The sequence below is a fragment of the Natator depressus genome, chromosome 1 (genome assembly GCF_965152275.1).
Source record: "Natator depressus isolate rNatDep1 chromosome 1, rNatDep2.hap1, whole genome shotgun sequence".
In the NCBI taxonomy this organism is placed as follows: domain Eukaryota; kingdom Metazoa; phylum Chordata; order Testudines; family Cheloniidae; genus Natator; species Natator depressus.
The window spans coordinates 285,573,098-285,583,988 of NC_134234.1; the positions used below are offsets into that span (position 1 = coordinate 285,573,098).

Below are 10,891 nucleotides of genomic sequence, written 5' to 3' on the forward strand. Positions count from 1 at the left end.
CTCAAATTTCATTTTAACTTAGTGGTTGTCCCTTAAGTGATTCAAGCAGTAGGGTTTCCAGTACCTCCCTTGGGAGACTGTTCCATGATCTAATATATCTTGCTCTTTGGAAATATTCCTGATATTTAAACTAAATTTTCCTTTGTTCATTTTTTCCCTATTTCCCAATTTTATCTTTTTTTTTCTTTATCGTATCCTTTGTTCATTTTGCTGCTATATGTGTCCCAAACACTCTACATCTGCTAATGCCCTTTATAACATCAAGCTGTAAACATTTAGGGCTAAATTCTGTACACTGATTCTCACAGCTCCTTATGGAAAAAATCCTATAGAATTTAATAGAAAAAAATAAATGCTCCATAGGTTTTTTAAAACAAAAATTGTCCTACAGTATTTAATACAGAACTATATCCTCGCTATAGAATTATATGGGATGCCCCAAAATCCCTATAGAAAGCATATAATTTTCTAAAATGGATTTTAAAGAAATTTCTGTAGAACCAAATTAAACTTCTTTATAACCCTTTTAACTGGTAAAGGATTTTTCTATAAGACTTGATTCACAGATCTGATATTCTGCTCACTTGACGTGCAAAATTCCCAGCAGGGGAGCAGAATACCAAAAAGCACAGAGAAGAAATATTATTCTACTTGGAGATCAGCGTTTTGTTCATTGTTATTTTAAATTTTCCACTTCATAATTCACTCCTCTTGGTGCATATATTATTATTACTATGTTGTTTTTTATATAAATGAAACCAAAGGAAACTACATGCCAAAAACTACATTAATAAATGTAAAGGAAGAGATTTTAATCCCACAAAACTCAGGTAATTGAGCATTATGATTTCTACCTGACCTGAATATGTAATAAACAAACAGACCAGAGGCATACTTTGGAGTTTGAAAGGAAAAAAAATGCTTTTCATGTAAAGACAGAAAAAAAGAGTTCACCTAATTCGCTTCATTTACTTAATTTTTTTTTTTTTTGCAAACTGGCCTAAGAGACAGAGACAAACATATTAAAATAAAAATTCTGGACTTTAGCTCAACAGACAGCTCTTATTGCTCAGTACAGTAAACTGCATTCCAGTACTAAAGAAAAAAATCATTTACAGCAATAGTCAAACTAAAATTTTATTCTAGCATTTTCCTACTGTCTGAAAATCTCAAATGACCAGCACAGAAGCCAATGTTAAACTTTAATTACATCATTCAGATAATGTATATGTTGTCTGGTTATTAAAGTCAAAACTTAAATTACCACCTGCCTGCAAAATCATGTTTTGTAAGAACTATACCTTAAAGTTTAAACAGATCTATTTCTTAATTCATTTGTAAAACCCTGATCAACTCCTATTAAAGTCAATGATAGCCGTTCCTTCAGTTTTAATTAGAGTTGGATCAGGTTTAAGAGATTAACATAGTTTTGCTTATCAAATGTTAGTTTGATAAACTAAACTTTAATTCCATTCCTTTAAAGAGTCATGTTAGTTGATTCAGTAATTGACCAGTTACTCATTTAAAAGTACTTCCTTGGTTTTGGGTACTAGAATAGGGTTGCCAACTTTCTAATCGCACAAAACCAAACACCCTTGCCCTGCCCCCAGCCCCACCCCTTCCCCGAGGCCCTGCCCCTTCTCTGAGGCCCTGCCCCTACTCACTCCATCCCCCCTCCCTCCGTCGCTCGCTCTCCCCCACCCTCACTCACTTTCACTGGGCTGGGGCAGGGGGCTGGGGTGCGGGTGAGGGCTTTGCCTGTGGGTGCGGGCTCCAGGGTGGGGAGGAGGATGAGGGATTAGGGATGTAGAAGAGGGCTCTGGGCTGGGGCAGAGGGGTCTGGAGTGCAGGAGAGAGTGCGGGGTGCAGGCTCCAGGATGGGTCTCAGGGCTGGGACAGGGGGTTGGGGTGCAGGAGGGAATGCAGGGTGCAGGCTCTGGGAGGGGGCTCAGGGCTGGAGCAGGGGTTTGGGGTGCAGGCTCTGGGAGGGAGTTAGGGTGCGGGAGGAGGTTCCAACCTGGGGTCAGAGGTTGGGGTGCGGGAGGGGGTTCAGGCTCCAGCTGGGCAGCCCTTACCTATGGCGGCTCCTGGTCGGTGGCTCAGCAGGGCTAAGGAAGGCTCCCTGCCCGTCCTGGCTCCGCACAGCTCCCAGAAGCGGCCGGCATGACCAGCTCATAGGCAAAGAGGTGGATAGGTGGCTCTGCATGGTGTGTGCTGCCTGTACCAGCAGCCAATGGGAGCTGTGGAGCTGGTGCTTGGGGTTGGGGCAGTGTGCGGAGCTTCCCTGTTCACACCTGTGCCTACTAGGGGCTGGAGGGACATGCTGGCCGCTTCCAGGAGCCACGCAGAGCTAGGGAGCCTGCCTTATCCCCACTGTGCTGCCAACTGGACTTTTAATGGCCTCGTCAGCAGCGCTGACCGGAGCCGCCAGGGTCCCTTTTTGACCAGGCATTCCAGTCAAAAAACAGATGCCTGGCAACCCTATACTAGAAACTGATTCATTCAGCAGGTATTCTTGCAAGTGTATTTGTCACAGGGAGTCTGGCCCTTTAAGGGAAGATGGTGCCAGCCACACCTGTGCCATAATTAATTAAACACTTCCCAGCCTCAGGGGTGTGACAACCCAGGGTCAGGTGATAGATTAATAGACATCTGGGCCTTAAAAAGGACTGAAAGAGCTCAGTCTGGGGGGTTGGAACCATGGGGAATGGGCAGGCTCCTGTGGAAGGCCCTGAGCCAGGGGCTGAGGTGGTCAGAGACTCCAGGGGAACTAGCCGGGGACCCACTGCTTTATACAGAGGAAAGGGTACTTTGGGGAACCAGCCTGGGTTCAGTGCTCTAATCCAGAACCATGGGGGATGGGCAGGCTCCTGTGGAAGGCCCTGAGCCAAGGGCTGAGGTGGTCAGAGACTCCAGGGGAACTAGCCGGGGACCCACTGCTTTATACAGAGGAAAGGGTACTTTGGGGAACCAGCCTGGGTTCAGTGCTCTAATCCAGAGCAGAGAAAGACACTCTCCAGCCAAGTCACAAAACAAGAAGTCCAAACAAACTAGAAGGTTCTTCTACTTCTCTTCAGCCCACCCTATGGGTCCTGTTCCAAGGCCCTTCTAGTTTGTTTGGGCTTCTTGTTTTGTGACACAGCTGGAGGGCTAAGCCACGTCTCCAGCACGGACCTGTGTGTGGAGATCTGAGGAGACCCACTCTTGGAAGGAAACTAAGCCGGGGGGTGCCAGCAGTGCCATATTTGGCCAGTAAGGGTTGCTACAGGAAGGTCATACCCATACTGTACAATTTCTTGGTGCTGTAAGTTGATGCCTTTAGAATAACAAGATATCAATTTCCAGGCAAAAAACCCCCAAATCCAACAACAACAAAAACTTGTGGCAGCAGTTAACACTAACCTTCTTAGAAAATTTCTTATAAGCATATTACATTTTTAAAAACTTTTTAAATCTGGGTAACTTAACTTAAAAACATATCAAATATTGGAAAGTATGGAAATATTCAATAAAGGTGATCCGAACAACCTTAACCCTGCTCAGTTAAGCAGTCTTCCAACCTTCATAGCTATTTTGTAAAGTGACATTTTTTATTGCCTTCTTCCTGAATGAAATTTTGTGAAGCATTTTTCCTAAATACTTTATGAATCCAGAGCCTATGTCAGTCAACACATTACTTTTGGAAAAAACATTGTACTTGAACAGTCTACATGTAAAACATGCCACAGTAAATAAGGATGATAAAACACTGGTTCCATACATATGAAGTGTGATCCTTTGCCAATTCGTTAAGCTTTACCCTTACCCCGTAAATGCCATAAATTAAATATTTAGGCCTTAGAATTTTCTATCTGTAGATGCAGAACTTCTGTGACTGACATGTACATAATGGGTGACAAATGAAGTGGGGGGTGTATCTGGTTTTTGAAACAGTGGGGGGGTCTGTATGGTTTAAATGAAAGGAGTTAACTGGACAATGATATAAACACTGGTACAGTTTGATATAGATGACAGTATGGTGCATGTTTAAGATTAAGACTGAAAGTTGGTGGAAAGTTGGGTGGGAATTCATATTTAAAAAGAATTGGTTCCATTTTTTGTCAACATTTCATTTTCATTAACATATGCCAAACAACTCTAATAAAGAGCAAGGTATTTTAGTAACATATATTCTATATTGATAGGAGTCAATGCTTAAATGTACCTGTGAATTCTTTGTGGAAAAGGTTGTATTCAGTACTGATTGTTCTGAGGGAAGCAACATGGGCAGAGAAAAAGTTCTTTGGACAACCGTGACTAAGCATTTTCATACTTGCCAGCTTTTTTTTCTTTAAAGTGTAATTTTTAATATTGGATTTCCCAAGTTTTAAAATATTAGTTAGTATTTTATGGAAGGCTGGTGTTTCGGTTACAATCTGCTCAACCATAACGACGGTTTAACCAAGATTTTTGCTTGGGAATTTCCTTAGGTGTTTAAATATATTTAAGAATTGCTCAGTTATGAGTGTCTGAGGTCCTCACGAGCCACAAGCCATTCAGGGATGGATTATTTATTTCCCAGAAAGCATCCCATCTCCCCAGAGACATTCTCCTTCCCATTCCCCATATTGGACACTGTCACTCATGCTCTCCCCATCTGCTCAGATCTGACCTAATTGCCTTGCACATGGTTCCCTAGGTGCTACTCCTCCATCACAATCAGCTCCCTGCATCTGGACTATACAGAACTTCTGAAGTCTGCAGCAGGCAATGAAGACATTAATCAGGCCATACACACATCATACAAAGACCCCGGGCCACAAGCATTTTGTAAAGTGAACATGGTCATTATAACGCACACATCAGGCTTTATTGTGTAATTGAAAACTATAGTCAATATCTAAACAATTCAATACCAAAATACCTTCAAACTACTCACTGGCAATGGCAGTTCATCAGGCAACAGAATAAAAGACCTGTTTTGGAGATAGGGAAAAACAATCAAAATGAAACCAATCTCAACTTCCTGAGCTCCCAAATCTCTCAGTTAATGTGTCTGATTGTCCCAAGATCTGGTATCAAAACCTTCCAGTACACCAGTTTGATTCTTGGCAAAGACAGAGGGCTAGTACGAATTAAATCGACATAACCTAGATTGATTCTCAGATTTATGAGCTCACAGCTGCAGGAGACTGCTGCTCTGCTATGGTTCAGTTTGCAAAGGAGGTGTGGGTATGAAGAATTCCAGTGAACACCACTCATTACTTTCTTCTGGCATTAAAATGTCTCACATTGTTACTCATGTAATCATTCCAGGTATAGTTACTGAGAAACTGAGACTAAAATAACCACCCTCCTCATGCCTAAAAAATACCTCTATGTGCTCAAAGGTGACTGACTTTTCAATATGTCTCAACCAGATTCTAGGGTGTCTCACAGGCAGAGCATGTGCCAAAAAATGTACCAAATATTTCCCTATTTATTCATCTACTGATGGGTATAGATTGCCTGATAAATACCAGGTGGTTTCTTCCTCTTCTTTGTTTTAGTTATTTTGCATATCCAAACTGGATTGCAGACCAAACCTATCACTATTATTTTAGAAGGTTCCCCCCATGCTGAATAATTTGCTCGGTTTTTTGCTTGCCCAGGGCTCCTGATGAAGGCTACGCTGGCCACTAGGGTAAATGTTTCTGGGAACAAAGTTCTCTCAGGCTGGGATACTAATGAGGCAAAACTAAAGAAGCAAGGAGGCGGCCACATCCCATTGGACTGGGCACAGGGAAGAAGAGTGATACAGTGGAAAGAGGGGACCCTAATAACTGTACTCTCATTTCCTTGTTTCATAGACTCTAGGACTTCATACCAGCTCTCAAAATTGACTATGCCACTTCCATTTATCCCCATACAACCTAATCTACGTTTTCAAGCAGCTTTACTGCCTAATACCTTCAAAGTATGTCTACACAGTAGCTGGGAGCATGCCTCCCAGCCCGGGAAGACAGATATGCTAGGGCTGCTTTAGCTAGCATGCTAAAGATTGCAGTGCGGACGTTGTGACATGAGGTAGCCACCGAAGTACAGACCTGGGGGGTGGGCAGGCTTGTACTCAGATGGCTAACCCATTCTGTCCCCTGTGCTGCAATGTCCACACTGCTATTTTGAGTGTGCTATAGCGTGTCCGTCTACCCAAACTGAGAAGCACTCTCCCAAGCGAGGACATGTACTCTCAGCTACAGTGTAGACATACCCTTAGAAACCAGATCAGTGCTTGAATTGCGAAAGTAAGCCAAATGTTCAAACCGTGTAGGTATTGTTTCTAAAAGAGCTTAAAGCTAAAAGATAATTCAGGCAATCTACCTGACAAGTGTACAGGGCACTGATTCTCTGTAAATGGCCTGCACATAATACAACTGAAATAGCATCACTCATAAATAGCATGCCTATTTTCCCTCTTCAGTTCATAAAGCAACATCAGCACAGGTCATTTCCTCAGGATGGGTGACCAGCTGGGAAGATCAGTTGAAAGCCAATGACGCCTCCTAGCAAGTCCTACTGCCCAGGAAATGCCCTGTGCTTCAATTTTTATTACTTAAATACCATTTGTGAGACTTCTTTCTTCTGTTTCAAGAGGTGCAAACAGAATTGTGTTACAAAACTCAGTGTGTATAAGTCACTTAACAGGCCACTATTGGGGTAGAAGATACAATAATTAAAACTACAGGAAATAAAGAGATGCTACCCAAACTCTGCCAAGGGAAAGGAAATTTGGAAATCATTTCAGGTTGAGAAACATCGGCATAGAACAGACACTTCCTCTCTTTCTCAAAAAAAGGGAATGGGCGCAAGATAGTGTATGATGGGTGGGTATATCTTAGGCACGCAGACTCTGTTGAGCAGAATAAGATTGTCATTAACTAACCAAAATAAGTAATTTATTAACCACAATTATATTTAAGCCTACACTGAGATTTGACAGATGCTGAAGAGCAAGTGTAGACAGATTAGCTCTGTAATGTGGCATGCTGGCCCTTTAAGGGAAGTCTCCCAAAGTATGCTATCCCTTGCCAGGGGATTTTCTGTAAACACAGACCTCCGGAAAAAAGGAGGCAGCCACTGAGAGAGAGGAAGTGGTCCCAGGGTGGCAGTTTATGGTTTGAGGTGAACCAAGGCTATTAACTCTGTGTATGGCCTGGAACTGAAGCCCTGATGTGTGGGCAGGGAGAGGCTTCCCTTTCTCTTATCCAGCCAGAGAGAGAATCATAAGTAGTATAGTCCCAGGACTGCTATGATTCATGGGCCTTCCCAATGGAGCATGCTGGGAACTGTGAATGGAGATGGAACTGCTGCCAGCGACAGGGAGAACTTTGTTTGTTTGGACTGGTCTGCCAGATCTCTGGAGAATGTCTGGAACCCCTGCAAAAATGCCTGAGAGGAAGAAAGCCTGGTGGGAGATTGGTTTATTTGTTCTGAAATTTATCATAAGTCTTTTAGTTTGTTTGTTTGGACTTGCCTGCCAGATCTTCAAGAACATCAGGAACCTCAGCAAGCCTGGCTGGGAGGCAGAAACCCTAGGGAGGGGGTTGATTTGTTTGTTTTGAACTCCCTTACAGATCTTCAGTTTCTTGGTTTGGACTTTGCCACCTCTTGGTTCTCCAGAGAAAAAAACACTGGCCAGGGGCCATATTGTTGTGCATGGTTGTTGGGCTTTCTTTGGATTTTTTTGTTTTGTTTTTATTTGTTTAAGTCTCCATGGGCATGGCCTTCTGTCCTCACATGGGAATGATCTTATGGAAAGAAATAGTAAAATATATATATATATATATTAATCATGGGTAAACAAGAGCCACATCATCCATTTGGTTACTCTGGGCCCATTGCTGCAGCCCCTGTTCACATGAGTGGTCCCAATGGGTCATCTGTATTTGGGGTGGAGGGTGGCACCAGTTAAGAAAGTTAACTACTCGCAACACACACAGAAACACACACGAAGAATTTGGTTCTATCAAAATATGGCAGAACTGTTCTATAGTGGTAGTCTGAGAAGTGACTATATACTACACACTGAACAAAAAGCACAGAAGTTTTGTGGTATCATCAGCCACAGGAAACCCCCTCCTCCCATAAACTACAAGTGGATCATACTTGTAACCCACTTTTTGGGGCATCTATGGAATTATCCTTCTCTTGATGTCCACAATTTTTTGACAGTGTTGAGGCACACTAACCAATCAACTGAACTTCTAAAAAGAATAATAAACCTCATTAATTCTGGATGTGGACTGAGAAAATTTATAAAACACAGGCCGGGATCCAGGAGAGAATCTTATCAAGGCCACTGATTCTCTTGCAGTAAATCAAAGTATTGGAATTTATATCAATTAAATCTTTGAGGGTATATTATATGTAAAACCTGCCAAGAGCAACCACTCATGGGAGTTCACAAAAGTGGTTGCTTGTAAGAGATGGCCTCTCTTCAAAGGTACAGTACAGTATTGCCAGCCTTACTTCTGTGCTGCTGCTGGTGGTGTCTGCTGCCTTCAGGGCTGGGCACCTGGCCAACAGCGACCACTGTCCAGACACCCAGCTCTGAAGGCAGTAAGAAAATGTGGTCACTGGCCTCAGATGACAGGTGGTCGCTCGTCTCAGGTTTTTCACAGTTAAATTATAGAGGAAAAAGTTCCGTGGGCTCTGCATGTAGTCGCTCATGACAGGTAGTCTCTCTTCAGAGATGGTCTCTAAGGCAGGCTTTACTGTATGTTGTAGCTTAAGTTTAACTCTTCAGAATACACAGGAATGCATAGTTACAACTCAGCTGTTCCCAGGAGAGCTCAGTTGCTTCATGGAAACATATTTACCAACTACACTCTACAATTGGTACAAATCCCAGGTAGTTCATTTATTATGATTTGTATTACAGTAATGCCTAGAGTCTCCATCCAAGATCAAGGCCCCATTGTGTTATGCACAGTAGAACTGTGTAGTGAGAGACGTATCTGTCCTGAAGAGCTTTTCTCTATAAGTATTTAATCAAGACAGACAAAGAGAGAGAGGGGAAACAGAGGCGAAGTGACATGCCCAAGGTTACACAACAGGTTGGTTGCAGAGCTGGGAACAGACCCCAGGTCTCCTGCCTCCTAATATAGTGTTGTGACCACTAGACAACATGGTTCATCCTTATTCTTTCTGTCATGTAAAGCAGTTACATTGTTTCAATTCCTTAAGGTTTCCCCTCCTGCCCACCCCTAACAAAAGGGAGAAAGTTACTGAAATATTTCATCCATTAAGTTATGTATTGCCTTATTGTATAGAATAGGTACAGCACACACAGTGATGGAACAAGCTTCCCAGCTCTGCCCTGCCACTAAGCCTGACTTGGAGAGACTACCTCTGGGGGTGCATCCACACTGGAGAATTTAGTAACCCATATTACAATAGCAGCCAGCAATGGTATAGCTGCATTTGTAGTAAGGTGATAGTCAAGTTGAAGCTCAGGCATTTTTACTAGTATTCAAAGTAGGTTTTCATAATATAATTGTAAAAATTACAGAACCTCTAGCAATGGTGCAGTTGCATCATCGGTGATAGTCTCTAATATCAAGGATAGTTCAGCAAATCGTACTAGTGGAGTTTTTTTTAATGGTATGAACACCTGTCTTCTAGGCACTGAACTGAAACCACTAAGTTATTTCTTTCAGATTGCCTCAGATAGTAACAATTTTTGTTCACTATTGATCTGCGCCAAATTCAAATCAATGACATACTGTAGAATGGTTTCAGAGTAACAGCCGTGTTAGTCTATATTCGCAAAAAGAAAAGGAGTACTTGTGGCACCTTAGAGACTAACCAATTTATTTGAGCATGAGCTTTTGTGAGCTACAGCTCACTTCATCGGATGCATACTGTGCAGTTTCCACAGTATGCATCCGATGAAGTGAGCTGTAACTCACGAAAGCTCATGCTCAAATAAATTGGTTAGTCTCTAAGGTGCCACAAGTACTCCTTTTCTTTATACTGTAGAATGTAAAGGACTGATACCTTATTAGTAGTTACTCAAATCATTCCGTCTCCCCTGATTATGTATTATTTTACCAAAAACAATACATCTGCTAATATACCATTGAAAAGCAACAGGAACTCTTATGAAAATGTGTTTGAGGGGTTGGGGGGAGTCCTGTATTGTCTTATGGGTTTTTATTTTCTAGAAACACAAACTTCCTGGAAAGTTATTTGTATTTATGATTTAGATTGTACTAGTGTCCAAAATGTGCTCAAGCACTTCCCAAACACATGGAAAGATGTAGTCCTGGCTTCTAATCTAAAAAGTTCCAGCTACTTTTCAATGAACTATAACAAGGTACTCTACTGCTATAATGAAGGACCAGTTTCTAAATCTACTTACAGTTATCTTGAATGCATATTGTGACTTCCTTGTGATTTTTTAATGATATATAACTTTGATGTTTAAAATTGCATTTTCTTGAAACTCAGCACTCAAGTTGTCGGAATGAAACTTTTTTCCGACAAACATATGGCAGCCTTAATTGGCAACTTCAGGCATTTCTAAGAGATACTGATGTCAAAAATTAGTTTCTGGGGGATTCGTAAAATTTGTTTTTATTGCCTTCAGCTAAAACAATGTTATGACCTCATGGGAAATTTTGAAAAGCATTTTATTTGAGACAACTCTTGATAATGTACCTCATATGTTTTCTTTTTTTCCCCCTCCACTACATTGTTTAATAGGGGCATTTACCTGAAAACTTATTTCTTAAGAGTTCATCTGCTTATTCTGCACCTGAAGTCATAATACTTTGTTTGCAACATCACAGTCTGTTGCTGTGTAAATGATTGTGATGTCACAAAGAGAGGATTAGTGATACTGTACATAGAGAATAAACAAGTTGAGCAG

The 10,891-nt window shown here is 41.8% G+C and overlaps 1 protein-coding gene across 1 annotated transcript in view; it reads right to left on the reverse strand.

Annotated features, from left to right (window-relative positions):
* Positions 1-10,891, reverse strand: part of HMGA2 (high mobility group AT-hook 2) — a 166,542-nt gene that overhangs the window by 108,737 nt on the left and 46,914 nt on the right. The window lies entirely within an intron of this gene.